General features: G+C 37.3%; 1 non-coding gene across 1 annotated transcript; it reads left to right on the top strand.

Annotated features, from left to right (window-relative positions):
- The first annotated feature begins 1,366 nt into the window (after positions 1-1,366).
- LOC129076266 (small nucleolar RNA SNORA35) lies at positions 1,367-1,494 on the top strand. The gene has a single exon (XR_008529732.1). It is a non-coding gene; the product is annotated as a small nucleolar RNA SNORA35 (small nucleolar RNA).
- Positions 1,495-17,969: the final 16,475 nt, after the last annotated feature.

The following is a 17,969-nucleotide window of genomic DNA, read 5'->3' as shown; positions in this document are numbered from 1 at the left end:
TTAGAAAAAAACTAGCATTATCTCCATAAAATTGAATATTCACAATGCATATTCATTATACTGTTTGGATGATTGATTGGTTGATTAAGTATATCAAAGGATTCATGTTTGTCAAGATGATAATGGTGATTCACATACCAAGGTTTGTAATTAATCCAGTTCTATGCACTTGAGGCCAGACTATTCTTAGAATTCCAGGATGGCTGAGCACCACGGTTGGCATCCTTTGGTAAGGCAGCATACCAAGCTAAGGGAAAACTAGGAGTACAGAGAAAGGCTTGTTTTGATAGAACACTATATATTTATAGTAATGCTTGGTTCATAGAATTTTATCAATGACTTTATGAAGCAAAAAAGTGAAGAAAGAAGTAATGATTATTTGTCAGTGGCTGCTTAGATATCAGAATTTTAGTCATAACCAAATGAAACAATGGCAGGGTCACATCAAATGAATAGGTTCTGTTTGATACAATACATGTGGGAGAACGTAAGTTCCTTCCAGGTGCACAAGAAATGTGCCTGTCTTTTACATAATTCAAGGGTAGTGATCTACAAATTCTTGTCAGAAAATTTTAGGCAATTTTATATAGTTATAGTCAACATTTAGGCCAACATAAACAATTATGTGTAAAGCAACTTGTTTTTTGTAAGGGCAAATTATAAGACTAGTAGAAAAATGTAGAGTTATTGACTAAGAAAAATCCTAGTTTTTTTAAACTACATTTCTCACAAATAATAATTTGAAAGAGAAAGAGAAGTGCCTTTAACAAAGGGAGGAGATACTTTGTCGTCATACTAGCTACTATTTATCATACATCTAATACTGTCAGGTACTGGTCTGGACTCTGCAAATTATTTATTTTAACTCTCACAACAGTCAACAGTTAATGAAATAGTTATTATCGATCCCATTTAATATATGAGGAAACATAGGCCGAGAGGGCTCAAGTGAGTTTCCGAGGTTCTGCAGCTAGTGAGTGACAGAACTGGAATTTTGAACACAGACTTGCCTGATTCTAAACTCACTTTCCACTATGGCTGGTATGGCTCAGGGATTGAGTGCAGGTCTGTGAACCGAGGGGGTCACTGGTAGACCAGATTCCCAGTAGGGGGCGTGCAAGAGACAACCACACATTGATGTTTCTCTCCCTCTCTTTCTCCCTTCTCTAAATTAAATAATAAACAAACAAACAAATAAATACATAAAATAAACTCGCATTTCCTTCCCAGAAGCTGACTCATGTATGCAGTAGCAATGCTAAGTGAATGAAGCAATGGATCCTGATATTTCAGGTCTCCCATCCACCTCCTCAAAGGTGGTCCTTCTACACAGAGTACAGGGTCCCAACCCTAACTCTGCTGTCTACAGCATTGGCAAGTGACCCATTTGTCTCCTTCTTGACCAACTGGACGTCGAGCAGTGCAAAAGTAAATCCCGCCTAAAGCTGGGAGAGTCATGGTGTGGGCTACTCCTGCATGCAGGTGGGTACAAATCTTCTGGCTCCTGTGATCCTGCCTAAGAAAAGTGAGGGGGTGAAAATATAAATCAAGAAGCTGAGTACCTGCTATTACTAGATAAGGGTGACTATGTCCAAATCGGGTTAATAGCAGATACTCAAAAATATTATTATTACATCATCATCACCGTCATTACTAGCTGTGTAGTTCTTAGCAACTTACGTTAACCCCTCTTAAACTCAATGTCCTAGTACAAACAATAAGGTTGACACTACTGGAATGACGTAAGATTGTCATGGTGATTACACTACAAGATAAATTGATTTAAGTTCCACAGCAAATTGCTCATTAAATGTTAGTAAGATAGGAGAGATAAGTTTTCTCTTTTTGATGTGATACAATGAGATAATTATCTTACAGATGTTGGCTCCTGTGTATTTTATTTCCCCATAGTCCTACAAGCTTCCTGACAGACAAGCTTTCCCCAGCCTCTTCACTCCTTGTATGTAAAAACAGTCTTTAAATCTGGTACTAATAAAATTCTTTTTCCAATTATGTTTTATAATTTAAATCTACATTGAAAACCAATTCCCAGCTCCTTCTTTCCTTTATAATACCTTTGAATATTCCAGTGCACACTAATCTCTCCCTCTACCACACAGTTTCGTAATGACCACTTTCCCACTTTTTGTATTCATTTATGTTATCTTATTTGCTAAGTTGTAAACTCTTTGAAAGCAGACTCCATCTTCTCATATATCTTAGTACTTACTGCAGCACCTAGCCCAGTGTCTTGCATAAAATAGAAGCTGAATAAATAATCACTGATGGATAAATTCATGTAAGTTATCTATGAAGTCCATCATTAATTCTTATAACTAGAATTCAAAGGAAGGTCTAGAAAATTGAATACTATAGTTTTAATACCATATATAATGTGGCACTATTTTATGTGGTAAATAAAATTTAGACTGAAAATTCATTTAAAATCCAGAAAAGATTTGTTTGTGCTAGATGACTTAATATTCAGTTAAGTGAAAATAATTATTTGGTAGGAAGACCTCACACACTTATTTTGTTACCGTTATGGATGATAAACTTGCCTTCTTGGGAAATGTCTTTAGAGCCCTCTGCCAGAAAAGACATCGGGTTCCTACGTCTAACATCAAGCCATAACTATGTTCTGATAATTATCTCAATATTGTAAAAAATGTACACTACTTGTACCTCATTATAATCTTACTAATTTTAGGCAGTTGAGATTAAATATATCAGTGAAAAATATATTGAACTAAATAAATCTTTGTTGATTAAAATACAAAACCCAGTTAAAAAAAAAAGACACATTTTTCCTGACAATTGGTAAGGACCATTAGAAAAACATTCTTTTTTTCTGGAAGTTTTGGAATCTGGGTTTTTTTTTAATTGTTTTTTTTTTTATTGTTCAAATGCATTTGTCCCCATTTTCCTGCCACCATTTTCCCCTGCCCCACCCACCCTCACCTCCCACCATCAATCCTTCCCCATTTTGGCTTTGTCCATGGGTCCTTTACACATGTTCCTTGATTTGACCCTTCCCCTTCTTTTCCCTGTTACCCCCCGCTTCCCTCTCGTTACTGTCGGTTTATTTATTCTTTAAATGTTGCTGGTTATAGTTTCCTTGCTTGTTTGCTTTGTTGATTAAGTTCCACTTGTAGGTGAGATCATATGGTATTTGTCTTTCACCCCCTGGCTTATATCACTTAACATAATGCTGTCCAGTTCCATCCATGGTGTCTCGAAGGGTAGTAGCTTGGAAAGACATTTTTATGTGGTATACTTTCAAAAATCATTTTCCTTTCAACTGTCATCTTTATTGACATTATTGAATCAAGGATGACAAAATTTCATCATCAAGTATGTCAGTGATACAAAATAGAAGGAGAAGGTAGGCCATACACCTCTGTGTAAACTACTTTGTCATCAGGTCCCAGAAATTGACCTCTTTTTGAAAATAAAATAAGTATCTTCTTCCTTAGAAATATGGTAAAAAAGAGTGTTCATATGACCTACTGACCTTATGAATAAATGTGTTATAATGATACAATTTTACTATTTTCTCATTATTTTAAAAAATAAATGCCCTTTGAATACCCCGTTATACCTTTCCAGCCACACACACAGATATTACACTGAATACAAGATGTGATAAGACAATATTTTAAATAGGTTTTTAAAAACTTAATTTCTCAAAATAATACAGCCTCAGGGCTTGTCTTAGAGGTCCATGTGGGTAGGTGAGAATCTGTCAACATAATGTCTGCTCTCAGCATTTTTCAAAAGGACAACATGCTGTTTCATTTCTCAAGTAATTACTTTTGCTTTTTATTCCTCCTTTAGGTTACATTAGAACTTTGAGGATAGAAAAGTATGATTGTTTAGATTTTCTTATATTATGAAACAGTGTTTGTGATAAAGACTATGAATTCTCTTTGATAAACATCTGCTTACAGTTGAAGTGTTACTTAGTATAGAATGTAGTATTCAAAAGAAAAAGCAATTTGTCTAATGAATGCTTTTTCCCTTGTTATATTTATACTTTTGCCAACTTGATGTATCTATATTGCCTATTTGTCCTTTGTTACTGTTGACATAACAAATTTCTATCTCGAGCAGATGGTGTATCTGTCATTGATTGTTCGAGTGCTTAAAAATCATTCTGCTGCAGGGAATTTGTATCATTAAACTTCTGATTAAGCAATATTAATAAATTTAAATTATGGGCTGTTCTGTCTGCAATGTCTGAAACCTTGTTACATAAAAATTTATATGTATATCATGAAATTTGTATCAAAAACAAATCAATGTAAAGATCTATTTTACTAAGTTTATATATAGCATGATGAAGAATAAGTGACAAAATTTTACTCATTAGTTTTGCATGAATTTATCATGGACTTTACTTGTTTCCTTTACTAATCTCTCCATAATTTATCCTAAAAGAAATTAAAAATCATAATCATGTATCTCAATACTTTCTTTTTATAGACAGTAATTTTTTTCATTGTCACCCAAAGATATGATTATGGATTTTTAGAGAAAGGGGGAGGGGGAGAGAGAGAACCATCGATGTGAGAAACATTGATCGGTTGCCTCCCTTACTCACCCTGACCGAGGATTGAACCCACAGCTTAGGTATGTGCCCTGACGTAGAATCAAACCCACAAACTTTTGGTGCACAGGACAATGCTCCAACCAACTGAGCCACCTGGCTCAGTACTTTTTTGAATATAATGTTTAAATATAAGTCTGTTTTTAATCTTCAAATTTAGGTCTTTTTGTCCATAACTCTTAACAGTCCACTACCTCATCTGCACCACAAAGAAATTCATAAGATTTCATATTTTGTTATCAGGAAAGAATTAGAGAGAATGCCATTTTTTTATTCTCAGCCACATTTTCAATATTAGAATGATTAAAAGTGGGCCAACAAAAGTTTTGCATTTAACTTAATACAGTTTTAAAAATTAAGGTAATGAATGAATATTTGTGTAAATATAATAACTGTTGAACACTACATATAAGTATTCAATAATTCTTTGTATTAAAGTTCTAAATTTGTGGTACAAATAGTAAGCACTGTAAGAATTCAGAAAATAGATAAATGTGAACTAGAGTGGATAATGCTAGTTTAAGGAGTTGCTCTGCTAAAAAGTCATGCAGGCATGAGGTCACATGGACAAAAAGTTCGAGAGATAGAGATGATTATAGTTCACACTTAATTAGTCAACAGTGGAAATGACTGAATACAAAGAACGGTATGGTAGAAAGAGTAATTGATAAGGACTTAGAAATTCTGGGTTCTCATCCTGGCTCTGCCATTGGCCAACTTTATGTCTAGCAGATCACTTCCTCCTTTTGACTTTGGTTCCTTCATCTGTAAAAAAGAGACTGAACTGAATTCATCCATTCATCATTTATTTATTGTGAGATTACTTTGTGCAGGGCACTCCATTTGAGCACTATGTTAATGATCTCTAAAGTTCCATTCCTGCTTTAACTCCAATGGAAATCACTTTTATTACCAGTATTTCCAGTGACATAGTTGTAGCCAGTTTGAGATCATGTGCTTCTTTGTCAGAAAAGAACATTTCCTGCAGGTAAGTGAACCCAAAGCAGCAAATAATACTTATGTTAAATTGACTTGAAACTTCCTAGCGAGTGCTCTTCCCTAACTAGATTAGGACCATGTTTTCTTTTTCTGTGATAATGATGCAACCCCAGAATGGTAGTTGACTCTTCCAGGAGAAGCTGGCGTTGCATATTTTTAGAGCGTGAAACCTGTCATTATGTTACAGGTATCCATGACTGCAGCTGACTTAGCTGAGAAGGATGGTTACAGTGCACTGGTCTTCTTTGCCATTTCTCACAACTGAAGTCTGTTCCCCAATTGCTCTATCACCTGGGTCTCAGGAAGCTTGCTCTTGTTTCTAGTGCTAATCACCTAACAGGGGAAATTTGTTATAACAAGTGAACAAGTAACTCCACCAACTCAAAGAAGCTGGAATGCCTTCTCTGAACTTAATTGGTTTAAGGCTACTGACCCACTTCCCTTGGTAGGTTTCCCTATTACAAAGAGTGGGAAAGTGGCCCCAAGCCATCAGAATGGATTAGACATCACTTGTGATAATACACACGGACCCTCCACTGCATTAACTGGAGAAGTTCAAGGTAGATCTAGTCCAAAATGAATCTAAGAAGTGAGAAAAAATTATTGTTACTCATCTAATATTTATTCTGTATTTTAAATTTGTGGTATGATAAAAGTAGTTATGTTTATCCATAAATAAATCTGGGCCTTAATAATATAGAAGATTCAAATTACAAGATCAAACAATAAGTTGATATTTTGCTTAATTTTGTCACATCAAAAAACAGAGACAGAATTTTCTCTTTGTGGAAATGCCAGGATACAGTTAAATCCATCTGCAAGTTCTCCTGATTAATGTTTGCTTTCGTTATTGCTAGTGGATATCATGGTCATAGTGGTAGGGATGAGAAGAAGAGAAGTCAAGATTTTATAAAGAATTGTTGAATGAAAAGTAGAAGTAACAAAAAAATAAGAGCTGTAAGAGATGTTTGATCATAAGTGAGTGCTAAAAGGAAATTTAGAACCGGGGGTATTTTTTTTCTCCATATTGTACTTTACATACAAAATACTTATAAACACCGCTACAAGACATTTTTCTTACTTTTTGTGCGGTTAAGCATGGGAAGGGAAACTAAAGTCCTTTTAGGGAAATATTTTCAGTCAATACTTTTCACAGTTTTTTAAGTGAATTCCAGGTGCTAAGAAATTTCTACTAGTTTTCCACATAGTCCCATTGGAATTTTAAAATGTTAGTGTTTTTTTTCAGAAATACATACTTCTGTACATTTAAATCTATTAATGTACTAATGCAACTACATTAAATGTTAGTTCAGAGAGATATGAACAGCTGAAAACTAACTCATAGGAGCTAAAAATAAGCTGTGAGTAAATCATTAGAAATCTGTCTTTTCAACTATACTGCATATGAATTTTAAATCAGTCTGTTTGATTCTGCCAGTCATATTAGACTATTAAACTTTGAAAACTTCTGACTAAAAGGAAAGAAATAAGAAGAGGAAAAGCAAAAACACGTATGGAATCACTTGACAATGTGCTGAAATATTAATTAGTGGACACCTCTAACTAAATGTATTTTTAAAATTAAAGACAAATTCAAAAGCAGATTATTTCTTTTGAAAATGGGCTCAATAATTTCAAAGTACAGAAGCAAACACAATGCAAACCTTTATTCATTTTCTGAGTGTGTGTGTTTTGTGTGTGTGTGTGTGTGTTTAATTATTGTTCTAGCAAATTAAGGGTATGATGGGGCCAGGTATAAAACAGGAGAAATAAAACAGTGATGCTAATTCACACTGAGACCTGGAGACCTTGAACAAAGCAAACTTGTTTTTTAAAAGGCAGTGGGAAGGCTTCATTTCTGCAATTGAAGAAAGCCAAGAATGGCTAAGGAAGAGTGAGTTTAAGAACAAAAAGAAAAGAAAATGAGAGCAACAGGATGGTGCATATTCCTTTTCTCCTTGATGAGATATGAAATTTTTCTAGGACAGAAAGTATAGTAAAGAGATAGGTCTGCACTGATAGAGTTTCGGGGAAAACAACTAGGCTTTATAACAAAGTTATAGATTACTTTTTTTTTTTTTTTTTTTTACTGTAGAAAGACATGACTGATTAAATGGAAGGCTTCACTGACTTTCCCAAGCAAACCTCCTTATAGAATTTCAGAAACAGGGAGCTCATTCTCAGATGAGCTAGTGTGAACCTACTCATTCCCTAAACCACATATTGGGAACAAGTTGAGAGGGAACAACAAAATAGCCTGAGAGTTCAGTACTATATAGGAATTCATAATTTAAGGGCAAAGTTTTTTTGTTTTAATACCTCCAAATAGGGACTTAACAGCATCTATTACTATCCATTTTTGAAATGCAGAAGCATGAAATGTAATATTTCCAGGGCCTTTAGGTTTGTAAACCTATAGATCAAATATGTTGCAAATACAATCCTTGTACAACTTTAAAAGTGATTATTTGTAATATGGTTTTGACCAATATGTAATATTATCTTACTACATTATATAATATTACCTCAGCTATTTCATATAATACTCTAAGGGAAGAATGAATATTCTTACTTATCTTTAACTCTGGTTTTGCTTTTGCTTGACCAGCTACCTAAATGAATATTTATTTGGTACATTATTTTTATTATGAAAAGTAAAACAAATGGCTTCTCTTTTTACAAAAAGTAGTTTTATAAATATTTTGATTGAACATTTACTAATTTCTATTCATGTGAAATAAACATCTTAAATGCCATTTAGTGATGGTTAATTTGTAAGTGTTGTTAAATTCTATTTAAAGGAAAACATCATAATGAAGGTATAGATGAACATTTTTGCTAGGAGACTCTTAGCCTTTTTCTGCCATTGTATAAATAATCCTTCCCATATAAATAATCCTTCCTGTTTTTCTCAAGTAACATTTTCAATTTAAAATCTAAGAGACAGGTCCTTAGAAAATACAGGGAGGAGGCCATAGTAGCAACCGTCATCATGATTGATTTCCTTGAGATAGAAGATTGATCAGCAATTGCAATCAATGCATTGAGTACTCTCTCAGAACAATGAAACTGTTACATTAAAACTCCTCAAATTAGAACAAGGAAATAATGTTTTAAATTTTAAAGATTTTCAAGTGCAAGATACTTTTTCTATGTCATTTCTTCTTCTAAACAACACAATTAATGTTAAAACCATCTGTTGTTCACAAATTATAATAATACAATGATAAATTACATGAAAAATAAAAGTTTATAAACTTAAATTTATATCCAAAAGATGACACCACTGATAAAATGACAGATTTTTTCATTTTAATTTAGTACTGAGCGTTGTGTAATGCTACGTTGGAAAATTTTGTAAAATTATAAATAAATATAAGAAGATTCATATATGATCAACATATTTTATAATCCTTTTGTGTTTGAGTTTGAAGGATTATTACAGGTAAAGCTCAAGCCAGCAAACAAGAATGTTTATAGAACTCCATGATTCTAGAAATTAAAATTTGAAGTGATTGTGATATACTTTAATAGTAAAATAATAGTAAATATAAAGTAAATATAATCATAATTGAAATATAAATATGAATATATCATTTATTTCTTTACTCAACAAATATGTAACACCTATTATATGCAAGGCATTTTCCATTCACAATCTATTTTTTTTTAGTTTTCATATTTTTTTTAAATTTTATTTTAATTTATTTTTTCAAATACATTTGTCTCTGCCTACTCCCCATTACTTTCCCTTGCCCCCTTCCTCCTTCCCTCCCTCAGCTCTTCCCCTTTGGTTTTGTCCCTCAGTCCTTGCTATATGTTCCTTGACTTGCCCCTTCTGGTCCTTTTCCCCGCCCCCACGCCCTCCTTCCCTCTTGTCTCTGTTGGTTTCTTTTCCTTTCAGTGTTGCTGGTCTTATTTTCCTTGCATCTTTGTATTGTTGGTTAGGTTCCACTTATAGGTGAGATCATATGGTATTTGTCTTTCGCCCCCTGGCTTATTTCACTTAGCATGATGCTCTCCAGTTGATCCATGCTGTCGCAAAGTTTAGTAGTTCTTTTTTTCTTTCTGCTGCGTAGTATTCCATTGTGCATATATACCATTACTTTTTGATCCAATCATCTACTGATGGGCATTTAGGTTGCTTCCAACACTTGGCTATTGTCAATTGTGCTGCTATGAACATTGGGTTGCATAGGTTCTTTTCTATTGGTGTTTTGGTATTCTTAGGATATAGTCCCAGCAGGGGAATCACTGGATCAAAAGGCAGTTTAATTCTCAGCTTCTCGAGGAAATTCCACACTGCTTTCCACAGTGGCTGCACCAGTCTGCATTCCCACCAACGGTGTACTAGGGTTTCCTTTACTCCACAGCCTCGCCAGCACCTGTTGTTTGTGGATCTGTTTATGATGGCCATTCTGACCAGTGTGAGGTGGTACCTTATGGTGGTTTTGATCTGCATTTCTCTGATGGCTAGTGATGCTGAGCATCCTTTCAAATGCCTCTGGGCCCTCTGTATCTCCTCCTTGGAAAAGCATCTGCCCAGCTCCTTTGCCCATTTTTCGATTGGATCGTTTGTCTTCTTGGAGTGGAACCAAGTGAGTTCTTTATATATCTTGGAGATCAAACCTCTATCTGATGTATCATTAGTGAATATATTTTCCCATAGGGTTGGCTCCCTTTTGATTTTGCTGATGTTTTCTTTAGCCGTGCAGAAGCTTCTTATTTAGGTGAGGTCCCACTTCTTTATTCTTTCCTTTGTGTCCCTTGCTTTAGGAGACATATCAGTGAAAAAATTACTGTGTGGGATATCTGAGAGTTTCCTGCCCATGTTCTCCTCTAGGACTTTTATGGTGTTGCGACTTATATTTAAGTCCTTGATCCATCTTGAGGTTATTTTTGTGTATGGTGTCAGCTGATGATCGAATTTCAATTTTTTGCATGTAGTCGTCCAGCTCTCCCAACACCATTTGTTGAAGAGGCTATTATGGGTCCATTTTATGCTTCTGCCCCCTTTGTCGAATATTAGATGCCCATAGAGACCTGGGCTTATTTCTGGGCTTTCTATTCTGTTCCACTGGTCTATGGGTCTGTTCCTGTGCCAGTACCAGATTGTTTTGAGTATAGTGGCTTTGTAGTAGAGTTTGATGTCCGGTATTGTGATCCCTCCTACTTTGTTTTTCTTTCTCAAAAGTGCTGCGGCTATTCGGGGTCGTTTATGGTTCCATATAAATTTTTGAAATGTCTGTTCTATATCTGTGAAATATATCATTGGTATCTTAATAAGGATTGTGTTGAATCTATAAATTGCTTTGGATAGTATGGACATTTTGATGATATTAATTCTCCCAATCCATGAGCATGGTACATGCTTCCATTTATTTGTGTCTTCCTTCATTTCTTTTTTCAATGTTGTGTAATTTTCTGCGTACAGGTCTTTTACGTCTTTGGTTAAATTTATGCCTAGATACTTTATTTTTTTTCTTGCTATATCGAATGGTATTTTTTTTCCTGATTTCTCCTTCTTCCATTGCATTGCTGGTGTACAAAAATGCCTTTGATTTCTGAATGTTGACTTTGTATCCTGCTGTTTTGCCAAATTCACTTATTAGGTTGAGGAGTTTTTTGGTAGAGTCTACAGGGTTCTCTATGTACACTATCATGTCATCTGTAAACAATGATAGCTTTACTTCCTCCTTTCCTATTTGGATGCCTTTTATCTCTTTCTCTTGTCTGACCGCTGTGGCTAGGACTTCCAATACAATGTTGAAAAGAAGCGGTGAGAGGGGACATCTTGTCGTGTACCCGAACTTAGTGGAAAAGCTTTCAGTTTTTGCCCATTGAGTATGATGTTGGCTGTAGGTTTTTCATATATGGCTTTTGTTACGTTGAGGAATGCCCCATTTATTCCCATTTTGCTGAGTGTTTTGATCATAAATGGGTGCTGTACCTTATCGAATGCTTTTTCTGCGTCTATCGAAATCATCATGTGGTTTTTGTCTTTTCCTTTATTTATGTGATGTATCACGTTTACTGATTTGCGTATATTGAACCTTTCCTGCATACCTGGGATGAATCCCACTTGATCGTGGGGGATAATCTTTTTATTGTATTGCTAGATGTGGTTTGCCAATATTTTGTTGAGGATTTTAGCATCTATATTCATCAGCGAAATTGGCCTGTAGTTTTCTTTCCTTGTAGGGTCTTTATCTGGTTTTGGGATCAGGGTGATGCTGGCCTCATAGAAAGAGTCTGGGACTCTTCCCTCCTGTTGAATTTGTTGGAATTGTCTGAGAAGGACAGGGGTTACCTCTTCCTTAAATGTTCTGCAAAATTCTCTTGTGAAACCCTCCGCGCCTGGGCTTTTGTGTGCCAGGAGTTTCTTGATTACTGTTTCAATTTCCCCAGCTGTTATCGGTCCCTTCAAGCTTTCTGTTTCTTCCTTCTTCAGTGTTGGAAAATTATACTTTTCTGAAAATGTGTCTATTTCATCAAGATTTTCAAATTTCTTGGCATATAATTGTTCATAGTAATTCCTGACGATCCTTTGTGTTTCTGTGGTACCAGTTGTTAGTTCTCCTCTTTCATTTCTGATATTATTAATTTGGGTCCTCTCCCTTTTATTTTTGATGAGTCTGCTTAAAGGCTTGTCAATTTTATTTATCTTTTCAAAGAACCAGCTTCTGGATTGATTGATTTTCTGAATTGTTCTTTTGGTCTCTATGTCATTCAGTTTGCTGTAATCTTGACTATTTCCTTCCTTCTCCTTGCTCTGGGATGTATTTGTTGCAGTTTCTCCAGTTCTTGAAGTTGTAGTGTTAGGTCTTTTATTTGAAATGTTTCTATCTTTTTTAGGTAAGCCTGTATTGCTATGAACTTCCCTCTCAAGACCGCCTTTGCTGTGTCCCATAGGTTTTGGACTGTTGTATGTTCATTTTCATTTGTTTCCAGAAATTTGTTGATTTCTTCTCTTATCTCATTATTGACCCATTCATTGCTTAATAGTATACTGTACAGTCTCCATGAGTTTGCAAGTTTTTGAAGTTTCTCTTTGAGGTTGATTTCCAGTTTCAATCCCTTGTGGTCTGAGAAAAAGTTTGGTATTATTTCAATTTTCCTGAATTTGCTGAGGTTTGCTTTGTGTCCTATCATGTGGTCTATCTTTGAAATACTTCCATGAGCATTTGAAAAGAATGTGTATTTTTCTTCTTTGGGATGTAAGGTTCTATATATGTCAGTTAAGTCTCTTTGATTTAGTGTGTCATTCAGCGCCACAATATGTTTATCAATGTTTTGTTTGGAAGATCTGTCCATTTTTGACAGTGGGGTGTTGAAATCCCCTACTATCAGTGTGTTGCTGTCTATATCTTTTTTGAAGTCATCCAACAATTTCCTTTTAAACTTGGGGGCTCCCCTATTGGGAGCATATATGTTTACAATGTTTATGTCTTCTTGATGGATTCTTCCTTTAAGTATTACAAAGTGCCCCTCTGGGTCTCTTTTCATGGCCTTTGTTTTGAAATCTACTTTGTCTGATACAAGTATCGCAACCCCGGCCTTTTTCTTATGCCATTTGCTTGTAATATTTTTTTCCATCCCTTTACTTTCAATCTCTGTAGGTCTCTTGCTCTGTGGTGGGTCTCTTGTACGCAGAATATGTGTGGGTCATGTTATCTTATCCATTCAGCTACACTGTGTCTTTTTATTGGGGCTTTTAGTCCATTCACATTGAGAGATATGACTGATAGAAACTTACCTTTTCTCTTTGTACCTGTGTTCCTCTCTCTCTCTCATTCTTTTCCTTCATCTGCCTAAACCAGTCCCCTTAGCATATCTTGGAGTGCTGATTTGGTAGAGATGTATTCTTTTAGCCTTCTCTTGTCGGTGAAACTCCTTATTTCCCCTTCTATTTTAATGGAGAGCCTAGCTGGGTAGAGCAGCCTTGGCTGTAGGCCCTTGCTTTTCATGGCTTGGAATATTTGTTGCCATTCCCTTTTGGCTTGTAGTGTTTCTGTTGAGAAGTCAGCTACTAGGCGTATTGGGGCCCTCTTGCATGTTACTTTCTCCTTCTCCCTTGCTGCCTTGAGGATTCTCTCTTTGTCTTTGATATCTGCCATTTTAATGATGATGTGTCTTCGAGTGGACCTCTTTGAGTCCCTCTTGAGTGGGGTTCTCTGTGCCTCCTGGATCCATGGAAGCCTTTCTCTCCTCAAATTAGGGTAATTTTCCATCATTACTTTTTCAAGGAGATTCTCTATCCCTTGCTCCTCTTCTTATCCTTCTGGTATCCCTATTATATGGATATTATTGCGTTTCAGGTTGTCCTGCATTTCCCTAAATGCCTCTTCATTCTTTTTGAGTCGTTTTTCCATTTCTTTTTCTTTCTGGGAACTTCTTTCTACCTTATCCACCATCTCACTGATTCGATCCTCGGCTTCATCCCGCCTGCTTTGGATTCCTTCTACTGTGTTCTTCAATTCAGAAAAGGTATTCTTCCTATCCTCTTGCGTCTTCTTGATAGTTTCTATGTCCTTGTCCAGGCTGATATAGTTTGCTCTAAGATCCTGATAGTTTCTCTGCAGTTTCTCATAGTTTTCTTTGAGCTGGCAGAGCTCATTGAGCTTCCTTAGAACCATTGTTTTGAATTCAGTATCTGATAGTTCTCTTGCCTATGTTTCATTTAGCTCTCTCTGTGGGGAGTCCCCTTTTCCACTCATTTGGGGGGAACTTCTTTTTCTTCCCATTTTTGTGAGAGTCTGTTAAGTATTTTTGTCCTTTACTTTTCTTTCTGGGCCTGCCTCTGATCATGTCAGTTGTTGACCCTATAGGACCTTGGGTTGTTTGTTTGAGCCTTCCAGGAGTGTACTGTCTGACTCCTGCTTGGGGCAACTCTGTGACCCCTTCGGTCAGGGCTGGGCTATTTTTGGGGATCTCTCTGCACTCTCACCCTGGCTCCTTGAGCGCGCTGCCGGCGCAGCAGGATCCCCTGCCTGCTTGGACTCGCATGTGCTTACCCCAGGCCAGGGGGCTTATTCGCGACCTCCCGTACTCATCTGGCCCCCCTGGCAGTCGAGCTCCCAGGCACTGGTCAGTTTAGATCTTCCATTGTGTATTTTCCCGTCTTTTGGCTCTTTGGTTGCATTGCTTTCCTCGCCAAATGGGGCTACAGAAATGGGCAGAAGTCAGCTCCAGGAATCCCTGATTTATCCTGTGTCCAGTCTCCTCTCCAGGGACTCTGGGCAGCTCTACTAATTTTGTGGGCCCCTCCACTATCGCAGGTGGGTGGGTCAATTTACGCCTGCCCTTGCCACTCTGTGCACTCCCTCACAGGCTGTATCTGTGCCAATCTGTGGGAGGCCTTGCCCGCGGCTGCAAGCGTTCCCCAGCCCGCGGGGGTCACACACATGCTTGCCAACCCTCCCTGGTCACTCGGCGCAAGTGTGCGCGCCTGCACTGGGTATTTTTGGGGTGTCAATGTGTGCTTTTTGGCTTTTGGCTCTTTGGGGGTGTGGCCTCTTTCCGCGCAATGGAGATTACACCAAGGAGAAGGATTCGGGACTCCCTGGTTCCTCCTCCCGTTCTTTCCCCAACGCCTCCGCTCCGTTTCCAGACTCTCCTCAGGGGCCTCCGGGCAGCTCCCTGACCCCTTCAGCCAAGGATCCACCCCCTGTGCTGACTGCTTTTCAATTGCAGGCAGTCTGGTTCATGCACGCCCCGCTTCTGCCTCTTTGGGGGCGCGCCTTTCCAGCCCACAATGGAGACTACGGAACGGGGAGGGAGTCGGGACTCCCCGGTTCCTCCTCCCATTCGTTCCCCAACGCTTCTGTCTCCAGTCTCTCCTCAAAGCTCTTCCAGCCAGTCTGCACTCAGCCCCGCAATTCACAGGCGTATAAGTTGTGTGCGGAGCGCACAAAAGGCTGGTTAATTGATTCTCTTATGCCTGAGCGAGATAGTAGCTGCAGATTTGGGGTGCGCCATCACCAGGGCTCCACCCGCCACCGTGTCAGTTCTCTTCACAAAGTTTTCCTCACCAGTCTTTTTTTCCAGGCACCAGCCCACCCTGCTGCCGCCTCTACCCAGTGATCAAGGAGGGTGGCTGCCGCTGCAACTTTTGCGTTGGCCCTTTAAATGTCTCTTTGCATCCCCAGCCCCCCGTCTCTGGCAGAGAGTGCCCCTAAGCTTTTCGGGGTTGCGTTTGGTCTGTCTTTTCTTGGTTTTAGCTACTGTAGTTTAGGGGTCCCTGTTTATGATTCAGACCCCGTTCTTCTCGGTGGAAGCTAACTGGCCGTTTCAATGTCCCTCTGGTGCTAATGCCCGTGGGCACCCAGCCCACCCTCTCGAGCCTCCACTGCACTTCTCACCCGTTGGAATGTGTGAGAGTCGAATCCACTGCCCCTCTCCCTCTATCGTTCCATTGTTTTCCAGGTGATTTCTCCACTATTTCATCGCAATTCCAGTTTGGTCTTGGGAGGAGGTCAGCGTGACTCCCATTCACTCCTCCGCCATCTTCCAGCTCCTTTTTTTGGTCTTCTTTTGATCCTAAAATACTAGCATTGTATTTTTCTCTTGCCTTTTGTCTTTAGCAAGTTCTATTTTATTTTGTTTTTATTTTCTTGCTCTACCAAAAGATGATTTGAAGGCTTTCTCTACTCAAAGATCACACAATCTATTCTTAATGATAATCATCTCAGTCACTTAATAATAGAAATTATATTATCTTCTATTATCAACAAGACAATGCACCCTTGAATCATGTAAAGTATGATTGGATGTCACTACTTTCCACATTTCTTTTGAGATGTCTTTTATACTCTCTTTGAATGGAAAGATGAAACACATATTACTAAGAGTGACTATTGAGTAGGAATAATCAAGGGACATTTCCTACATGGCACAGGCCTCTAAACAGGGTGAAGCACACAGATGAGCCTCTAGGAAATAGAGCATTAAAAACTTTGCAAATAGCATCTTATCATTTGCAAGACCACAGGTAGAATTTTATCCACATTTTGATCTTATGAGTCTCAAATTTTATTACATAAAACATGAGTATTATAGCCTTGGCTGATATGGCTCAGTCGACTGATTGCTGGCCTGCGAACCAAAGGTTCGCTGGTTCGATTCCCAGTCAGGGCGCATGCCTGGGTTGCAGGCCAGGTCCCCAGTAGGGGCCAAGAGAAAGGTAACCACACATTGATGCTTCTCTCCCTCTCTTTCTCCCTACCTTCCCCTCTCTAAAAGTAAATAAATAAAATCTTCTTTAAAAAATCATAAAAAATGAAAGTGAGTATTACAGAGTTTTTCCAGGCTATGCCATAACACTATGAAGCTGGACAGTTAATGTGTAACAGCTGTATTTTTGGTAACAAGTTATGTATATTTTCAAAATTATTGAAACTCATTTTGAATTCGACATTCAATTCAATCGAACAAACATCTTTTGAAGGCAATGCTTAATGTAATGAAGACAAAAACAAATTCTGTGCACTAAAGTAGTTCACAGTCTGGGAACAGCGATATCCTAGCCCTTTTTTAAAAGTAGCACTCTTCTACCGTATGCATTTGGCCACCATCTTTCATTTTATTATGACTTTTGTTTTTTAAACTCAAAATTAAGTGTTTACTGGTAGTATAATTTCTGCTTAAGCAAATGCTATCTGACTACATTGGTGTATAAAAGTTACAAGTAGATTCAGATATTCTCTCTTATCATAAAACTAACTTCTGCTTTTCCTGAGTCCTTATATTTAAGAACATGACATTAGGGCCCTTGTTCTCTGTTGGAAGCTCTTGTGTTGTTGATTCCTTGGTTAGTATATTCTCATTTAAAGAGGAAAAACCAATTCTATGAAATCTGAGAGTGATTTTCTGATTAGCTCTTATAATGGGTTTTTTTTCCCCCTAAATGATTAGTCTTTGAAATTTAAAAAAATCTTGTAATCCAAACTGAGTTAGATGTAAGTGGTCATTCATATAAAATCAACAAGGAGAAATTTAATTTTCTGTGAATAATTACTTTCAACATTTTACTTTTTTCCTTAAAATTGCTCTCAAGAGCATGGAAGGATGACTATATTTCTCTTGCAGACAATAATGAAAAATAATCACTGAGAAGAGATATAGCATTTCATCAAGCTGTGGTCTTGGTTCAGGCAGTGATAAATTAAGTTCATTGGTTTCTATGCATCTTTATAAATATCAAATATACATTTTCATAGCTTGGTTTTTATTACTGTATCCTACATGAAAAAAGATGCAATCTAAGCAGAAAAGAAGAAATTGCTATAACTTGTGAGCTTTTTATTAATACTATGTGATATACATATCAAAAATTTTTTAAAAACCTCAAGAAAATGTCTAC

This window comes from Pteronotus mesoamericanus, unplaced genomic scaffold, assembly GCF_021234165.1.
Source record: "Pteronotus mesoamericanus isolate MK-2021 breed Mesoamerican mustached bat unplaced genomic scaffold, CSHL_Meso_final contig_58, whole genome shotgun sequence".
Taxonomy (NCBI): domain Eukaryota; kingdom Metazoa; phylum Chordata; class Mammalia; order Chiroptera; family Mormoopidae; genus Pteronotus; species Pteronotus mesoamericanus.
Note: the sequence above shows the minus strand (reverse complement) of the source record. Positions and strands in the feature narration are given on the sequence as shown.